A 19,849-nucleotide genomic window follows, 5' to 3' on the forward strand; every position below is an offset into this window, starting at 1 on the left:
GCTGACGGCCAAGCTTACAGACAGAGCGCATCGGTGTATGATGCAGCAAGAGGCTGTTATGAATAACATCGCCCTGCTGGCGCATAACATCTCCCCCATGGCGGTTGACCCTCATCGTCTGGCCGAACAGGCAGTCAACGTGGCGAAAACCGCCGGTGTCATCCTCTGCCTCTGCTCCACCGGCGCGGTGGCATCGGCCCGGACGGCGGCATGGCAGCACCTCATACAGAGGAACCTGTGGCTGCAGAAGACCCCGGGCATCCCTGAGCCGATGAGGCGGCAGTTACTGGAGTGCCCCATCAGCCCGGACGTGCTGTTCGGGCCCCGACTGTCATCTATGGTGGATGACATGCAGGCCGCTTCCGAGGAGGCAGAGAAATTTCGGAGACACGTCTCCCGCCCTCCGCCTCCACCCGGGCGGCAGCGCTCCGCTCCAAGCCCCCGTCGCCGCCATAGGCCCCCGGCAGTCACTGTCGCGGCGCCGCCGGCAGCTCCTCCTCCTGGCCCCCAGGCTTACCAGCCCCGCCTCCATCGCAGACTGCGGCGAGCGGCAAGCGAAGGCCCAGGGCAGCGGGCTCATGGGGCTATGTCCCGCCCCACAAGCGCCGGCGAAGGCAATTACGGGGCGAGGGAGAAGCGTGTGACAGCGAGAAACACCTCTTTACTAAAGACGGCTGTTTTTTCCCCACACAGTTAACGCCGGAGCCTACCGGCCCGACCATAACTGTTTCTCACGCATCTCCCACCACATATAGGCAGGCCGTCAATAAACCTTGTATTATTGATCGAGCCAGCCCTTTATTACCTTTACGAAGGCAGCCTCACCCGGCTTACCGGCCCCGCCCGCCTGCCTCCAGCGCCGGCTATTACGGGGCGAGGGAGAAGACGGCTGTTTTTTCCCCACACAGTTAACGCCGGAGCCTACCGGCTCGGCCATAACTGTTTCGCACACATCTTCTGCTACGTATGGGCGGGCCGTCAATACACCTCGTGTCATTGGTCGTGCCAGCCCTTCATTGATTTTAAAAAGGCAACCTCGCCCTGCTTACCAGCCCCGTCCACCTCCATCGCAGGCGGCGGCGAGCGGCCAGCAAGAGCCTCGGACAGTGGGCTCATGGGGCGATGTCCCGCCCCACAAGCGCCGACTATTACGGGGCAAGGGAGGAGCGTGTGACAGCGGGGAACACCTCTTTACTAAAGACGGCTGTTTTCTCCCCACACAGTTAACGCCGGAGCCTGTCGGCCCGGCCATAACTGTTTCACACGCATCTCCCACCACATATAGGCAGGCCGTCAATGAACCTCGTATTATTGATCGAGCCAGACCTTCATTACCTTTATAAAGGCAGCCTCGCCCGGCTTACTGGCCCCGCCCACCTCCATTGCAGGCTGCGGCGAGTGGCCGGCAAAGGCCTCGGGCAGCGGGCTCATGGGGCGATGTCCCCCCCAACGAGCGCCGGCTATTACGGGGCGAGGGAGAAACGTGTGACAGCGAGAAACACCTCTTTACTAAAGACGGCTGTTTTCTCCCCTCACAGTTAACGCCGGAGCCTACCGGCCCGGCCATAACTGTTTCACATGCATTCCCCCCCCACACATAGGCAGGCTGTCAATAAACTTCGTATTATTGATCGAGCCAGCCCTACATTACTTTCCCCTCACCACGTCATGCCTGGCATGACACGTGGCGAGACGGCCGCTAAAACGAGCTCTCTGCCTACGAATGACACGCAGCTTTCACAGTGTCAGCAGTCTGCTGCCCAGTCACAGTGTTATTCCTCCTCGCGTCCCAACGCTCAGGAGAGAGGAAGCTACACTCTTGTCACAAGCTGAGCAGGCAGGGCATGCCTCTGCTAATGACACACACACCCAGCCCTTTCGGGCAGAGCCCCCCATGGGCTGCGGGGAGGACTCCTACCCTTGCAGCGGCGGCAGGGGCTCAAGCGTGGCTCGTTTCCATGACAGCCGCATCAAAACAAGAGCCTGCACAGCCGCTTTCAGAGCATTACTCAGAATGGCTGAACGCATGCACCCTGGCCAAATGGATGGACAGGCTGATCAGCAAGGGTCACACCCTGCAGTTCACCTCCGTTCCGCCGCGATTCAACTTCGGCCAGTCACTTTTGGCGGAGCTCCAGCAGCTTCTAGCGAAAAAAGTGATTTCCACGGTCCCGAAGGGAGAGGAAATGTAGGGATTCTATTCCCGTTATTTCCTGGTACCCAAGAAAACAGGAGGGCTGAGACCGATTCTCGATCAAGCCCTATTCAACAAATGCATCGCGGAGAGGCCGTTTCACATGTTAATAATCAGACGAGTGTTACAGTGTGTAAAGTCGGGCGACTGGTTCACCTCAATAGATTTGAAGGACGCCTACTTCCACGTCACAGTGATCCCCAAACAGAGGAAATTCCTGCGTTTCTCGTTCCAAGGGTCACACTACCAGTACAACCGTCTCCCGTTCGGCTATTCTCTAGCCCCACAAACGTTTTCCAAGTGCGTGGAGACGGCTCTCTGGCCGCTTCACGCAACAGGAATGAGAGTACTGTTCTACTTGGATGATCTGCTTTTGATGGCTCGCTCCAAGGAGGAAGCAGCTACTCAAACAAAAAAGCTGGTGATTCACCTGTCGAATTTAGGCTTCGCCATAAATTGGAAGAAGAGCTCCCCCCTCCCCTCACAGAGTGTGATGTATTTGGGGGTAGAGATGGATTCAGCTGTAATGAGAGCACGGCTCTCACAACAGAGGATGGAGACGCTGTGGTCTCTCCTCCGCCGCTGTTCCCCGGGCAGCGTCGTGACAGCCCTCTCTGTCATGAGGCTGCTGGGCATGATATCAGCCGCTCACACGGTGGTGCCGCTGCGGCTGCAGAGATGGTTTTCTCGCCTGCGCAGTGCGCATCGACCCGGTGCGCCAACGATTTGACCCACTGGGGCGATCCCCGAACTCTCGCGAGAGGGGTGCCGTTGGGCAGAGCAACGTCACACATCTCGGTGTTCACGGATGCTTCTCTGTAGGGCTGGGGAGGAACATGCAAGTTTCACGTAGTGGGCGGCGTTTGCCCCCCCCCCCGTGACCATGCATCTAAACGCATTGGAACTCCTCACTGTGTTGAAAGTGGTCCAACACTTTGCCCCATTGTTGACGAATCAACATGTAATGATTCGCACGGACAACAAGGCGACAGCAGCATACATAAATCGCCAAGGGGGCGTGCGCTCGGCACAGCTGCTGAGCATAGCGAGACAGCTGTTATGCTGGGCGCACACGCACTTGCTCTCCATCAGAGCAGCGTACATCTCCGGTGTCCTGAAGAGAGGGGCCGACATGATGTCGAGGGGGGGTCCCCAGCCAGGAGACTGGACTCTGCACCACGATCTGATCAATCAGATATGGAGCGAGTTTGGGAAGGCGGAGGTCGACCTATTCGCCACGCGGGAGAACACGCAGTGCGAGCTGTGGTTCTCCCTCAGCGCGAAGGACAATCCCCCACTCGGGGTGGATGCGTTTGCTCACAGACCGTGGCCGAACACACTGTACGCTTTCCCGCCCGTCCCCCTGATTCCCCAAGTCTTGGACCGAGTCCAAGAGGAGCGGCTGTGTATGATTCTCATAGCACCGCAACGCACGAGTGCACCGTGGTTTCCCTGCCTCCAGCGTCTGCTATCGAGGCCGCCGAAGGAACTCCCTTGGCGGCGGGACGCTCTCTCACAGGCAGGGGGAGTAATCATAGATTACCCAGAGATCGGCCAGCGCTTGTGGGCCTGGCCGCTGAACGCGAGCGCCTAGAGGGTCTCGGCCTCTCCCAGGAGGTCGTACGGACCATCCAGGGTGCCAGAGCTGACTCCACCAGAGCGTGTTACACGGCTAAATGAGCGGCTTTCCAGAAATGGTGCACGGAGAGGGGTTCTGATCCCATCTCCTGCCCTTTGCCGCGTGTGCTCTCTTTCCTCCAGACGCTGATGGAAAGAGGGCTGGCCTTTAGCACGGTTAAGACGTACGCGGCTGCTGTTTCATCATGCCACGAAGGCTTCGGGGATAAAACTGTTTTGAGTCACCCCTTAATGAAGCGCTTCCTAAAAGGTGTGAGGAGAGAGAGACCCGCGACGCGCTCTCTCACTCCACAATGGGATTTAACACTGGTGCTGCGCGCACTGGTTAAAGCCCCATTTGAGCCACTTGACCGGGTGCCCCTCAAGTTTGTGTCAGCCAAGACAGCTTTGCTGCTGGCCCTGACGTCAGCTAAGAGAGTGAGCGACCTGTCTGCACTCTCTGTAGCCCCTTCTTGTCTTAGAATACAATGAGACGGCAGTTCGGCCATATTACGCCCAAACCCGGCTTTTACACCTAAGAGTATTACTAGCTTGTTCGGATCGAGAGTAATAACGCTCAATGGTTTCTCTCTCCCTCCTCATCAATCTGAGGAGGAGGCAACAGCCTATCTCTTGTGCCCCGTACGCGCGCTTGCCTGTTATGTGAAGCGCACGGAGGCTCTGCGCAAATCTCAACAGTTATTTGTGCATTACAGAGAACATTCTTATGTGTCAGCGGGGGCAGAGCCGCCTGAGACTATCAGAGCTCTCTGCCTTCTCCAACTCAAACACGCGCATTTTCCCGTCAAGTGTGCGTGGCCTATGTGAAGTGGGCGTGATCGGGTGACGTAATGGCTCCGCCCCTGTCTAAAGGTGCTGCCATCTGTGGCTGGAGTAGTTATTGCAGCTTAGGCAAGGCAAGACAAGGCAACTTTATTTATATAGCACTTTTCATACACAAGGCAGACTCAAGTGCTTCACATATAAACATTGTCATGCAATAAAATAAAATAATAGATAAGTAAAAGAAAAACATATGCAAAGAAATGGGTAAAATAGAAAGTTAAAAAGGCATTTTTGTAATAAAGGCAAAGTTAAAAAAGCTTTTTAGAAAGTGCAATGTATTTAAGATTTAGCTGAAAGCTATAGCAAACATAAAAGTCTTCAGTCTTGTTTTAAAGGTGCTCAGAGTTGGGGCAAGTCTTAAATCCTCTGGGAGTTTATTCCAGCTATTTGTTGCATAGTAACTAAATCCTGCTTTCCCATGTTTTGTGTTTACTCTGGGGATAATTAACAGATTGGTCTCAGAGGATCTTAGTGGTCTAGAAGGCTGATGTAATGGAAGCATATCAGTTAAATATTTTGGGCCTAAACCATGTAGGGATTTATAGGTTAGCAACATGATTTTAAAATCAATTCTCTGACCTACAGGAAGCCAATGTAAGGATTTCAGAATTGGTGTAATATGATCAAATTTTTTGGTCTTTGTTAGAACTCTAGCAGCAGCATTCTGAACAAGTTGAAGCTTCCTCAGAGTTTGTTTTGGGAGACCTGTAAGGAGACCATTGCAGTAATCAAGCTTACTAGCGATAAAGGCATGTACAAGTTTTTGTAAGTCTTCGGTGGACATGAGCCCTCTAAGTCTTGCTACATTTTTAAGGTGATAATATGCCGATTTTGTAACTGATTTTATGTGACTGTCGAAATGTAAATCTGAATCCATGATAACCCCTAGATTTCTGGCTTTGATTGAGGTTTTCAGGGACAGAGAGTGAAGGTGTTGGGTTACTTTAAGCCTTTCCGTTTTAGAACCAAATACAATTATCTCTGTTTTGTCCTCATTTAGTTGAAGGAAATTTCGGCACATCCATTCTTTCACTTGCTCAATGCACTGGCACAGCAGATCTATGGGCCGATAGTCATTTGGTGATAGCGATACATAGATTTGCGTGTCATCAGCATACCAATGATGGTCAATATTGTTATTTTGTATGATTTGCCCTAGTGGGACCATGTAGATGTTGAATAAAGAGGGTCCTAAGATCGATCCTTGTGGGACTCCACATGTCACGTTGGTTGATTCTGATACAAAGTCGCCAATGGAAACAAAGTAGTTCCTATTTTGTAGGTAGGACCTGAACCAATTTAAGACGGTGCCTGAAAGCCCCACCCAGTTTTCTAACCTGTCCAGAAGTATTGTATGGTCTACAGCAGGGGTCTTCAATTAAAATTTAACAAGGTCCAGTTACTAAAAATTCCTTCCAAGAAAGGTCCGAACCTACCACGTCATAATAGCCTTCGTTTGTCAAATACAATCAAACACGGCATATTACCTTATCATTTCAGGTGTATTTATTTTAAATTTCCAAATAGCTTACTTTTAACCATGAAAAACTAGTAAGACAAAGTAACGCATATTAACATTAAGTAAACAAAACAGGTACATTAGGCCTGCAATTCAAGTAAACATAAAAAGTGCATAAGGCCTACATGTGAAGTAAGCAGAACAGGAACACTAGGCCTACACTTCAAATAAACACAAAGTGCATTAGGCCTACATTTCAAGTAAGCAAAACAGGTACACCAGGCCTACATTTCAAATAAACACAAAAAAAGAGCATTAGGCCTTCATTTCAAATAAGCAAAACAGTGTGTCAAGTGGTGTTAGACCAAACAGGTCCTCACAGATCTCTTTCTTGTCTTGATAAAACAATCACACAACCAAAAGCTGGGCATTATCCGTTACAACTGAAGACTCATCAATGGCTAAGGATGGGACACTCTGAACAGCCGCATGAAGCTGTGACAGTGCGTCATCTGATAACATTTCGGATTTTCTGGTTGTCGTTGCAGCTCAGATTGGGATTTGCTTTATTTTTTCACACAATTCATCTCTTTGTTTACCTTCAACTAACGTCTCGGCAGCGGCGTTCAAGCACTCCTTCACAACAGTCGTGTCACTGAAAGTTTTTTTATGTTGCCCCAAAATCCATCCAATCTTAAGTGAGCATTCATTTGCACGTTGCTGGCCTGTAAATGAGTGTGTGAAGACACGCGTAGACCTCTCATACTGAGCTCTCAGCTCGGATATTTTCCACGCTCTTACTTCTGACTTTTGGGGATACTTTTCCTCGAAGGATCTGTGTTTGGATTCGTAATGCCGCTTAATATTCCCGCTTTTTATCAGCGCCACGGTTTCAACACATAAAAGACACAACAAAGGTTTTGTACTGCCTTGCGGGAGAATGAACATGTATTGGTCAGTCCATTCATCTTTAAAATGTCTGTTTTCGGGGTCAAATATCCTTAATTTCGAGCATTCCAAATCGGTCTTCCGGGAAACAAAAAATTTGATTGGCTATTATTTGAGTGTCGCTATTACGCACATGCCGTGACTGACGGAGGGAGGGGGGGAGTTCGGTGAGTGCATGATCTTCGCTCTGTGAAGATCATTGCTTTTGCTGCTTTTATGCTCTACAACAGACTATTCTGCCTTTCAATTTGTATTTCAGTGAGAAATTATTTTACTAACATAATCATGCTTTGTATAGTGAAATCATAAGATTATTATTTTTTTTTTTCATTATTATTTTTAATTGGTCATGGGTCCGGACAGGAACGTCACTTGGTCCGGACCCGGACCGCGGTCCGCCATTTGGAGATGCCTGGTCTACAGTGTCGAATGCAGCACTGAGGTCTAGTAGCATTAGTATTGAGGTTTTGCCAGAGTCTGTGTTAAGACGGATGTCGTTTACAACTTTAATAAGGGCGGTCTCAGTGCTGTGCAGGGGTTGAAATCCTGATTGGAAGGTGTCATAGCAACCAGTTGATGCCAGGAAGTGATTAAGTTGCTGGAGGACAACTTTCTCAATGATTTTACTCATGAAGAGTAGATTTGATATTGGTCTGTAGTTGTTAATAATAGAGGCATCTAGGCTCTGCTTTTTTAAAAGGGGTTTAATAACTGCAGTTTTCAAAGCTTTTGGGAAATTGCCTGACTGGAGAGAGTTGTTAACTATCTGCAATATGTCTACTGCTAGGCAGTCGAAAACATTCTTAAAGAGGTTGGTAGGTATTATCAAGGCAACAGGTGGATGGCTTTAGTTGTGTCACAGTTTCCACAAGATTTTGAGAGTCTATAACATTAAAGCATGCCATCCTTGCCACGTTATTTTTGCCTGAACAGGGTGGTAGTCCAAAATTTTTGTTTGAAGTGGAGATATTGATTTGCGCGTCTGATACCTTCAATTTTATCAGTATAAAAAGCTGCAAACTCATTGCATTTCTGCGTGGAATGGAGATCAGGTGGAATTTGTGTTGGGGGGGTTGGTCAGTCTGTCAACAGTTGCAAATAGGGTTTTTGCATTATTAGTGTTGGTTTTAATGATATTGGAGAAAAATGTTTCTAGCATTTTTTAAGTCTAAATTGTAGGCACGGAGGCTCTCTTTATAGATATCATGGTGAATATGAAGTTTTGTTTTACGCCAGATGCGTTCAACCTTCCTGCATTCTTTTTTCTGTGCTGTTACAGAAGCAGCTTTTCTCCAGGGTGCCTTTTGCTTTCCAGAAATCTTTTTAACCTTATAAGGTGCAATGACATCTATGACTTTCAAAATTTTCAAATTAAAGTTTTCTACAAGATCATCAGCAGAACATGGGTTTAGAGGTGGTAGCAAGGAGATGGCCTTTTTAAAAAGTACATTAGAATCTTCATTGATATACCGTTTTTTGACAGTGCTTGATTTTGTCTGTATGTCGGGAATAAAAGATATGTTAAAGAAAACACAAAAGTGGTCGGACAAGGAAGGATCAGTCACAGAGAGATCAGAAACATTGAGGCCCTTTGTGATAACCAGGTCTAGAGTGTGCCTCTTACAATGAGTAGCCTCTTTCACATGTTGAGACAGTTCAAATGTGTCCAAAATGGTAAAAAGTTTTTTTGCACACTTGTCATTCAAATCAGTATGAAAATTGAAGTCACCAGTTATAACTAGACAGTCAACTTCTGTGGAGATGCTAGACAATAATTCTGTGAAGTCATCGAAAAAATTTGCAGAATATGTTGGTGGCCTGTAAATAATTAATAGGAGAACTCTGGGGGAGCATTTCAATACAGCACTAAGGTATTCGAACGATGGAAAATCACCAATCTTGAGTGTTCGATCCTGCTTCCTAGTGGCTATGTGAGGGTAATGCAGCTTGTGTGTTCGATCCTGCTTCCTAATGGCTATGTGGGAGCAGCTTATGTACCTAAAATACGTAACATCTACAGATCAAATACGCTTGTGACGTAAATTAGCATTTTTTGATGGGTACCATGATTTGATAGACTCTGCTATCGAGTCGTACTACGGTAGCAAAATCTGACAAGGGAGCAGAAATGGGCAGAACACCCACTAACAGCATGATGAGAACAAAACAAAGTCTACCTTTGAATTGTGTCTATGCCAGTTAGCTAGGTTAGCCTCGCACCTGTAAATGAAGTGCATCCAGGTTTGCAGTTTAACGTGAGAATTCGCAAACATTGAGCCACTTCGGATGGACCTGGCGAACGTTTTCCCTCTGTGACATGAATCTCGATTTACCCTGATGATTAACGACTTAAGTTAATGGCCAAATTACATAGCATAAAAGCTCAAGCCTATTCTGGAATGATTTAACAACATAACATGTGTTGTCCATTCAACCAGAACAGCCAAGCTTTGCCGGTAATGATGTTAATGATGTTAAATTCATTGCAGCCACATTTTATACTACTATTGTACTTACCATATCGAATCCTTTCTGCTGTATGGCTTCTTCAATTGCATTAGATGAGGGCAAAATGGGCATCTAATTGATTTTCGAAGTAGACCTGCTTTCATTAACCACAGATTAAACGTGTGGTTTTTTGGGGGGCACTGTCTGAAATATATCCGTCGTAGAAAATCATAATGTGACACCATATTGATAAAAACATCTGACAAAGGAGTTAATTTCAAATTAGGTTTGCACACCTTAAAAAAAAAAGGGCGTAAATGTGCGACACACCCCTGGTAGGTATGATTGGCATATCTAACCACCAGTCCGTAATTCAGTAGCTGTACCTCCTCTTATTCCTATCCAATAACCTAGAAGGACCTACACTGACTAATCTGCAACTGACGAAAGTTCTTCCTTTCTGCTTTGGTATTGATCGAGTCAAGACTTTAGCCGTCCTGTATTGAAATGGTAAGTTCTCAGTTTTTACTGGTTCTATTGACATAAAACAAAGACTTGCATAGAGATTGAAGTAAAACAAAATAACCACAAACAAGTTCCTTTATTTTTCTTCCCCACACGGCGCTCCAGTGGGCGCTGTGTGGGGAGGAGGGGGGGAGGGAGGCGAAGGAGTATGGCAAGCCAACCCCGCCATAAAACGCCACCATTTAGACGGGTATCACCTTCATTACGCCGTAAAAAACGCTGTAAAATGTAGAAAAACTGCTTATTTTACGGCGTCATGCACAAAAAAGCGTCGCTTTTTACGTCGCAATTAAGCCTTTCAAGAGCGCGCGTAAAAAGCGCAGTTTTGTACATCAAAACGCGCGTAAAATACGCCGCGTTTGTGCACTTCACAATGGCGTAAAATACGGCGTTTCTCTAGTATGCTAATAATCTCCGCCCTTCTTTTCTCTCAGCAAATGCATTTCAAATGTTTGCGCCCAATCGCTGAACAAGACAAGCAGACCAAATCAGTTCAGCAGAGATCTGCTTTGAGGAGTTCTCCTCTCCTTTGTTGTTAGTTGTAGCGTCATATAGATATATATATTAGTAAATGCAGTTACAAGAGTGTGGTCACTGTGGCCCAATCGATAGAGACGCTTGTTCTGTAGGGAAGTGGTTGTCGGATCGAATCTATTTATTGTCAAATTTGTGCTTTTGTCAGATGGTCACGCTTTTATGATCGCAATGCTTTTTAGTCCGCAAGCCAGACCTCCTGGGTTATAAGTTCCAAATTCAGTGCCTTTTTAGTCAGCCAGCCAGATCATCTCGGTGACTTGTTACAAGCTTTATAAGTTAATTATATTTCAATTATTAAAGCAATGGAGCCTTTATTTTCGTGGAGTTATCGTTACATCCTCTCTTGTTCAATCGATATAAATACACAGTGGAAAGGAGTGAGAGGGATCCATTGAGAGAGACACTGATGGACCTGGGGAGCCAAGTAGCCTAACCATCAGCCCATCATTCTTTCGAACCTTCGTAAAAAAAGTTAGTTTTTCCCAAAACTCCTCTTAACATGAACGCGCGTGCACTGCTCTAACAACGTTAAATTTTTTGAACACTAGTGTAGAATACTAGTGCAGTGGGTAGAGCTCCCAGCCTCCCACCCATTACATGGACACTTCGCAATTAATTTTTAATCAATCATGCACGTTGCTATATTGTGATTTATTTGTTTGGATATAAAACCACTGACTATGCTGTGTTAGTAAACGCCAGAAACCTGTATGTACTTAAACAGTGTTTATTCAGTTACACAAGTGTCAAACAAGCTGTCCTCTAAATCACCATTTCCCTAGGCCTGTATGTTTTCATGTCGACAAATGGTTGAAATAAAGTAACGTTGTGACCCGGCGTATATTAGACTTGTTAAATGCAGAAATGCTTGCTGGCAGTGTCTATTCAGTTACAACACTCCAATTCCAAAATTATGTTTTCATGTCGTCAAATGCTCGAAATAAAGTGAGGTTGTGGCTCGACATCTACTTGACTTGTTCGCCTCGACGCAGGTCGAGGCGTGCCACTGCTGGGATAGGGAAAAACCTACCTTTGCCATACGACTACTACATTGTTGTTACAACTGACTAGTTAGCCCCTCACCCCTAAGAAGTTAGAAAGCATTATATTAAGATTTAATTATTAACTATAGTGATATGTCAATTAAATATGATTTGGGTTAAAACTCTGTACATTAATGAAATGAAATAGCACCATAGACCACCATCTAGAGTTCTAAATTAACACATATTACTTTAACTTCTGCCACATTGCACTTTCTCTCCCTACAAGCTTTAAACTTGGTGTGACTCATTCCCATAGATAGGGGTACTGATTGATAGAGGTTTTGGTATAGGCCTACTATGTTATGTTTCTAAGCCAATATTCACTTTGAAAACTGGTTCTCTTTAGGTAGATTTTTTTTTTTTATGTTCTAGTTGTTTCTCTTAAACTGTACAAAAAATATTCATTCAGAAGCTTTCATTTGATTCCATTTTTATTTATATGGTCCTTGTGGTTAAGGAGATTTTCAACATATACTGTTGGCATGCAGAGTTGAGCAAGAAAGCTAAAAATTGGCCCAAAATTGCTTGTAAGACACAAGCAAGTCTTTCTCCTTTCACAAGGAGTCTATAAAGGACATCAGGCCACGGATTACTAGCATTCCATGTTCTCCCCTGGGGCCACTGAGAGGGTCAAACTGTGCCTGAATGTGCTCCATCACTGCCTCTTCCAAAGGATAGTCTATATAATAATAATAATAATAATAATACATTTAATTTAGAGGCGCCTTTCAAGACACCCAAGGTCACCTTACAGAGCATATAGTCATCATTCAAAACTATGTAAAACAGACTAGGAATAAAAGGAAAACAGAGGTTAAACATGAATAATAATAATAATTAATAACACTCAAAGACGCCTAAAGTGAAGGGGGGACCTCACTAACCACCACCACAGGCACAGTTACCCTCTCTTGCCAGTCTACTAGCCATGCAACTTCTTCAACAGTTGCAGCAGGAGCTGGAGCGGCAGCACCAGCAGCATGAGGAGGGGCAAGGCCAGCAGCATGAGGAGGGGCAAGGCCAGCAGCTTGAGGAGGGGCAAGGCCAGCAGCAGGAGCTGGAGCGGCAGCACCAGCAGCATGAGGAGGGGCAAGGCCAGCAGCATGAGGAGGGGCAAGGCCAGCAGCATGAGGAGGGGCAAGGCCAGCAGCATGAGGAGGGGCAAGGCCAGCAGCATGAGGAGGGGCAAGGCCAGCAGCTTGAGGAGGGGCAAGGCCAGCAGCAGTTCCTCCAAAAATGTACTGCATGGCAGATTAACTTCTTCCCTGCTGCTGGAGACACCCTTGAACAAAGATCTGCAATGGACTCATGTGACCTCCGTCCTTAGCCCATGGTGATTCCACTGATTGAAAAAGTCAGCTAAACCTCTGTTCAGCCTTGGAAGATACACATAATGGAGAGCCCAGAGATGCATATCACTGTCAGGGTTAATTATGCCCTCACCCTCCAAAAAGGAAAATAGGTTGTGGTACACGTTTGTGAGTCCACGCCAGAGATCCCCCCAGAGCCTCTCTATGCGTTGGTTGTGTACGCTCCTCCCTTGAATGGCGCTGCCTCGTCTAAAACCTCGGAAGAGGTTCATCATGAGGCACACAGAACTGTTTTCTCCTCTTTTGTCAGTCCTGACCCTGGAGTGCACGCCATAGCGATCCACAGCATTGACAAAGCTTTCCAACACTGTGCTGCTGCGGTTGTTGGAGGAAGCACGGAGGAAAACAACCAGGCGACTGTAGCCATCTATCCCTCCATGGATGACCATCCTCCACCTACAAAAACATACTTAATATAAATGACAACGCAGCCACTGACATAAAATATTGCAAGTGCAAATATCTGATGTAATAGCTGAGTTTAGAAATGGTAAATACCTTATCATCTTGTGGTTGCCATCAATGTGCCACAAAGAGTTAGGACCTTGTACTTGGTAAGTCCGTCTCTCTGGTCTCTGCAGTAAGGATCTAAGTGCAGCTGCCCCAGGGTTTGTACGCAGCATACTTTCTCGCACCCTTCTTCGTTGTACACGGAGTCCCCTTGCACGCAGCGCCGCTCGTACAGACTCAGGACCCACCAAGTCATTGCCAGAAACCAGCTCTGTGACTAGGTCATCCAGATCCGATTCGGGCATTCTTGAAAATGTCTGGCGCAGGTTTAACACTGTTATTAGAAGGAAAAAAATATGTTTAGCACATTATCAATCAATATTGATTGTTTTATAGTGTGTATATGTATGATACATATACAAATTATAATGCAGTGATGGAAAGCTCTATCACATAATGACAGAGTAAAACAAATACAGAAAATTAAAAATGATTTAGCCACTTGCCTCAAACGTCGTTGAACAGTACGTTCAGACACATTAAGAACACCAGTCATCTGAGGTACGTTGAAGCCACAAGACCTCAGGAACAACAGCTGTTGCCGAGTGTTATGACTATGGTCATTCTTTTGTTCGGTCTGCTGTGTGCTTGTGTGCCCTGTGCCTTTTTCTCTTTGATTTTGACATGCATAGATGAGTGTGCCAGGACGTGGAGATGATTGGTGGACGAGGTTCGAGCCCTGGCCTGTGGTTGGCTGCAGCCGGGAACCAACCACTACAAAAGGAGCCAAGATGGCGGCCGTCTGTGGGCAGCAGGCATTTCCCCGTCCTCTTCCTCTCCCAACCGGCCTCACTGTCGTTATGTCTTGTGGGATATTACGTAATAGTTGATAGTTAACTTGTGTGATCGTAAGGGTGGACTGCCAGTTTGGTTTACGGTGTTTTCTCTTGTTTTACTTAGGTAGGGAAGTAAGATTTGTAGTTTGTTTTCTTAGGGCTATTTTCTTACTTTCTAGGTAGGATTGTTTTATTTGTTATTTTGGCCTTGGTCCGCCCTGAAGTTTATTTTGTATATCTATAGATTTATTTACTAACTTGCATAAATAAATCTTTCCTTCACACAAATTATGATTTGGGTTGTGGCTACTTGGGAGCTGGGGAAGACGGGGGCTCATTCATGTTAGGCCCAAGGCACCCCTAGACTGGGGCATGTGTTTTTTCTGGTTAGTAGTTTTTTTTGGTGTGTTGGGGAATCATGAATCATGGAATTTTCACTGGATGAGTTTGTGGTCAGTCCGTCTTTTGCTAAACTTGAGAAACGCAGAAAAGCAGATCTTTTGATTGTGGCAAATTGTTATAATGTGCAGGTGCAATAAAGTGCCAGGAAAGCAGAGCTCAAACAGTTGATATGTGCGGAGTTGGTGGAGCAGGGCTTCCTACCCAAATCAGCTGCGGCTGATGCTGCTTCGGGTGACACGGCGAGTGACGCACCGATGGCAGAGGTGAAAGTGGCGGAAGCTGCGTGCATGTTTGCTGCTGGTGTGGAGCTTGGGCCGGTCACGGATCCTCTCATGGGTACCATGACCACAGAGGATCTCTGCATAGCCCTCGAAATAAAGGAGGTAGAGACCAGAAATAGGCAGCTAGAGGTGCAAGCCATGCATCTGCGTATCAGGGCTCTCGAGCTTGAAAAAGGAGCCCATGTGGCCTCCACCCCGTTGTCTCCTGTTGGCCGCAGCTCTGTTTCTGCTCCTGTTTTTGATATAGGCACATTGCGTTAGTTCCTCCATTTCGTGAGTCTGAGGTTGACTCGTATTTCAGCGCTTTCGAGCGGATAGCTGCCGCCCTGAGTTGGCCCAAAGAGTTCTGGGGTCTCATTTATAAAACCGTGCGTGGGATCGTTACAAAAAATGTGCGTACGCCCAGAAGGCAAGTTTTGCGTGCGCCAAAAAATATTCAGATTTATAAAACACTGCGTATGCACAACTGTACGTAATCTTTGCTTTATAAATCACATACTGACTAAAATTGTGCGCAGCTGAATCAGCTTCACGTTCTGCCCTCTACACGCCCCTTTTTAACCATAAATGGTCAATGCAAATGACCTCATGAATGCGATCTGCATATAAAACAGACTCAGATGCCGGTATTATGTCTTGTTGGAAACAATGGCAGGACAGAGAAAAGCCAAAAAAAGAAACTTCACGGAGGTTGAGGTGGAAACACTTGTTGAGGTGGAGGCCTGAAAAGAAATTTTGTTCGGCGGTCACGGGATCGGGATCACCAACATTAAAAAACAGAATGAGTGGCAACATGTTGCTGCGGCAGTGAACGCTGTCAGTGGTACGGAGCGCACAGTACCAGAATTGAAAAAGAAGTGGTCCGACATAAAGGTACATTTTTATTTCCTCACGCACAGCACATGTTTATAATTAATTGCTCAAATGTTACTGGTCGTATAGTGAAGATCGTTAATTACAGGTGGGTGCAAAGCAGAGGCTGTCCTCACACCGCCAGAGCGTGACTGCAACTGGAGGGGGACCCAGTACTCCTGACCTAACACCAATTGACACGAAAGTTGCATCCATAATTGGCACCGCAAGCGTGAGTGGCATCATGTCCGAAAGGGAAGGAGACACTGACAACACAGAAGAACAAGGTAAAGCTGATTTCTGTTTTTTATAGATTTAATATCGATCATGTAGGCCTAGTGCAAGCTATTTTGCTTGTGCGTCCTCTAGAGTCAGCGGTCGGTGGGGAGGAGGACGATGATGCCGGCGAGGGGCCCTCGGCCGCAGGTCATCCGGCTGCCCCCACCCCCAGCACCAAGCGTCAGTCCGCTGGTCGGGTCCTCACAGACGCAGTTCTGCAGCTACAGAGGGAAACGATAGATGCAGTCAATAACTTGACTGAGGAGATGAGGCAGATTCGAAATGTTATCACCGAAATTGCCACAATATTAAAAGATACTGTGAAAAAATGAACCTTGAGTCGTCTTCATTTCATAAACGCTGCATGACATCCGCACATACTCTTGCACCCTGTTGAAATCCGACTTGCCTCGGAGGGGGCTGGGCCTCCGGGTCAAGCTCGGGGGAGGGAGGTCGGGGGGGAGAGGGATGCCGTTCCTCTGGGACAAATTGTGCAGCACGCCGCAAGCCCTTATAATGCGGCACACTTTGGCAGGCTGGTATAAAAGCCTCCCCCCCGACGCATCCAGAGCGCGCCACCGGCCCTTCAGGAGGCCGATGGCGCGCTCCACCACTGAACGAGCACGGCCATGGACCTCATTATATCGTTGTTCCTCGGCGCTTTGCGCGTTCAAAACTGGGGTGAGGAGCCAGCGTCTCAGGGGGTATCCACTGTCCCCTGCAATGCAGAAAATCATTAGTTATGTCAAGAACCACAATGTTACATTCCTCTTTAAAAAAAAAAAAATTCACCTAGAAGCCAGCCATCCCGCCCCGCGCCTGCCTGTAGTCTGTTCCCTACACTACTGTGCGTCAGAATAAAGGAATCATGTGTTGCACCAGGCCAACGTGTCACTATGTCAAGTTCATATGGGCATCACATATAACTTGAACATTAATAGTGTGCACGTGCTTGCGGTTGACGTAAGCGAACTCATGTTCAGATGGAGCCCTTATAGCAATATGAGTGCAGTCAATTGCGCCGATTACGTTTGGGAAATCGGACATTGCTGCAAATTGCCTTTTAATCTCGGCCTGTTCTTCCACTGTGTAGGGAAACCTTATGTATCGACTGCCCATATGTATGATGCCATTCAAAACGCTGGGCATTAGGGAACTGAGGGATGGCTGTGATATTCCGGATCTACAGGGTGGAAAACAAACAAAATTAGCACAATTATGCTTAAATGTGAAAGCAGGTTGTAAGATGCAGCTATATGAAACACTTACCTGTCTGCCAATTCCCGTTGGAAACAGCCGGTTGCCAGGAACCCCAAAGTGGTGAGGACCTGCGTCTGCACCGGGATTGCGTGGTTCCTACGTGTTGCCCTTTCCAATGCTGGACCCAGTTCAGCACATAGATCCAAGAGCATAGCTCTAGGGAATCTAAAACGGCTCATTAGCCAGTCATCATCATGGGCCAATAAATCGTTATGGGCCCTGAAGACCCTCTCCCTCCGAATCATGCCATTTGCATGGTCCTCCAGCAGTTCCATGGTGCAGCATTATGCACTGGGCTCACCGCTGTATTTATAGGGTTACGGTAATAAGACTGACCGAGAACAGCTTGGTTAAAGGCATATTGTACGATTTTCAGTGATATGCACTTTTTAATATGTTGTTGAAATTGGTTTATACATCCTGACGGCAATAAATAACTTATGGGCAATGAAAAAGAAGCGAAAAAAAAACGAATTCTGTATCTACTATAAACCTGTTAAAATGCTTACCAATCGGAGACATTGTACCCGAATCTAAAGAACCAATCACAAGCCTGCGCGTTCTCTCCCCTCTGTGTACGAGCCTGAGCCGGCCTGAGCGCGTTCACGGAGGGCAAAGAAAGCGTTGTTATCATAGTATAGTTCATGACAGTGGACTAGACCTAGTGAGCCTACAACGTTAACACGATGGAAGAAAAAAAACAGAAGTTACCACTGCCACCGTTACTTGCCCCGGTTCATCCTTTTAAAAAGGCAAGAAAAGGAAAGACAGAAAATGAAAAGGCAGCAACAAAAAAAAAGTTGGAGAATGCTCGAGGAAAAACGAGAATAAATATTGGATTCGCTTTTCAGCGATGGCGACAGCTGAGGGAGTTGAATGGCCTGAAAAGTGACGCAATGGTTGCCGTTGAAGTAAGCCGTAAGCAGCATTAGCGCTCGTGCACGGCTCTGTGTCGAGGGGTTGGGGCAGGGAGTCCTGAAGAGTGGGGGAGGAGTTAAACGGAACTCCGAAGAGAAGCTAATTTCAAATCATGCTAGCTCTCTCACATCGTACAGTATAGCTTTAATCAGTTTGTAATCACCCACGTAAAATGTTCTTAAATATAACCCCTTTTGAATGCCTGATTTGTCATGAAAAGCATCAAGAGGAACGGACTATAATATAACGATTGTGATGAGGGTGTGGCTTGATTTTCCACACTTGGGATTTAATTGACATTTGATTTTGATTATGTGTTTACCGTGTCACATAAAAATATTATGTTATTGACACATGTTGGACAGATACTTTATTCCATGCAGTCGCGCCGTCCTCTCCTCCTCCTGCGATCCGGGAGTGGACAGTATGGAGTGACGGGATTAAATAGGCCTATAGAGAATTTTAATTTTAATTTAGATTCTAAGGAGATGTTTCTGGAGTTATAACTGAGAAATAACGCAGTTGGCTAAAATTATTCTGATTAGGCCCTACTATGATTTAACACATGATACGGGTTGAAATTCAACTTAGGAAGGGGGATGATAAAACATAATCGTTCTACTCCCTCTACATTTCTTCAGTCTGACTTCAGTTCACCACCACACCATCTGTGTCGCCAAATCTCCTTTTCCTCCAAACCATGCGTACGCATGGGTCAGAGTTTGCTTAGGGCTGCGCACATTCTCCCGCCAAGTTAGTTTTTTATAGATCACAACCTTGGCGTTTCAGCCCCGTTTTGTGTGTACGCAACGGTTATAAATGAGACCCCAGGTCCCTTCTCCTCCAGTGTAAACTAGTGGGGAAAGCTCAAGAAGTCTGTGCCAGTCTGTCTATTGAGGATAGTCTGGATTATAAAGTCTTGAAAAAGACTGTGTTGCAGGGCTACGAGCTGGTCCCCGAAAATTTTGAAATAGTGAGAAAACTGCAAACCAGACATATGTTGAGTTTGTGCGTGACAAGAGTGTTTGACAAATGGTGCCACGCGTGTGATGTTAACACTGTTGCGGAATTGAGAGAGCTCATTCTGCTCGAGGAATTCAAAAAGTGTTTGCCGGAACGAATTGACAAAAAGAGTCATCGGTGACAAAAGCAGCTGTGCTAACTGATGAATTCATTCTAACTCACAAAAGCGTTTTTTCTATGCCGGCACCTTGTGTTTCAGATATGCCTGAGCGCAGGGCCGGCGATCGGCATAGGCGAGCTAGGCGACCGCCTAGGGCGACAAATGCGTTGGGGGCGCCCTCTGGTGGCGCCCTTAATTAAAAAATATATCAATTAAAATATACGACGCGAACGGAGAAGCGAGGGGGCGCGGGAGCAATTGTCAGGGCGGCCCGAAACCGTCAGCGTAGAAATAGATCGCCAAAGCTGATGCGTAAAAGCACCTCACCAGCTGCGGGTGGCAGCCGCAAGTGTTTTTATTGCCATGAGCCAGGCCATTTGATCGCTGTTTGTCCGGCTCTTAGGAAAAAAGGACAATACAGAAATCCTAAACCTCCCGCAGGTGTGGGTTTCATAAAC

The 19,849-nt window shown here is 46.6% G+C and overlaps 1 long non-coding RNA gene across 1 annotated transcript; it reads left to right on the forward strand.

Annotated features, from left to right (window-relative positions):
- Positions 1-15,686: 15,686 nt before the first annotated feature.
- On the forward strand, positions 15,687-16,425 carry LOC132461297 (uncharacterized). The gene is made up of 3 exons (XR_009526598.1): positions 15,687-15,832; positions 15,936-16,098; positions 16,181-16,425. It is a non-coding gene; the product is annotated as an uncharacterized LOC132461297 (long non-coding RNA).
- Positions 16,426-19,849: the final 3,424 nt, after the last annotated feature.

Source organism: Gadus macrocephalus, chromosome 7 (assembly GCF_031168955.1).
Source record: "Gadus macrocephalus chromosome 7, ASM3116895v1".
Taxonomy (NCBI): Eukaryota; Metazoa; Chordata; class Actinopteri; order Gadiformes; family Gadidae; genus Gadus; species Gadus macrocephalus.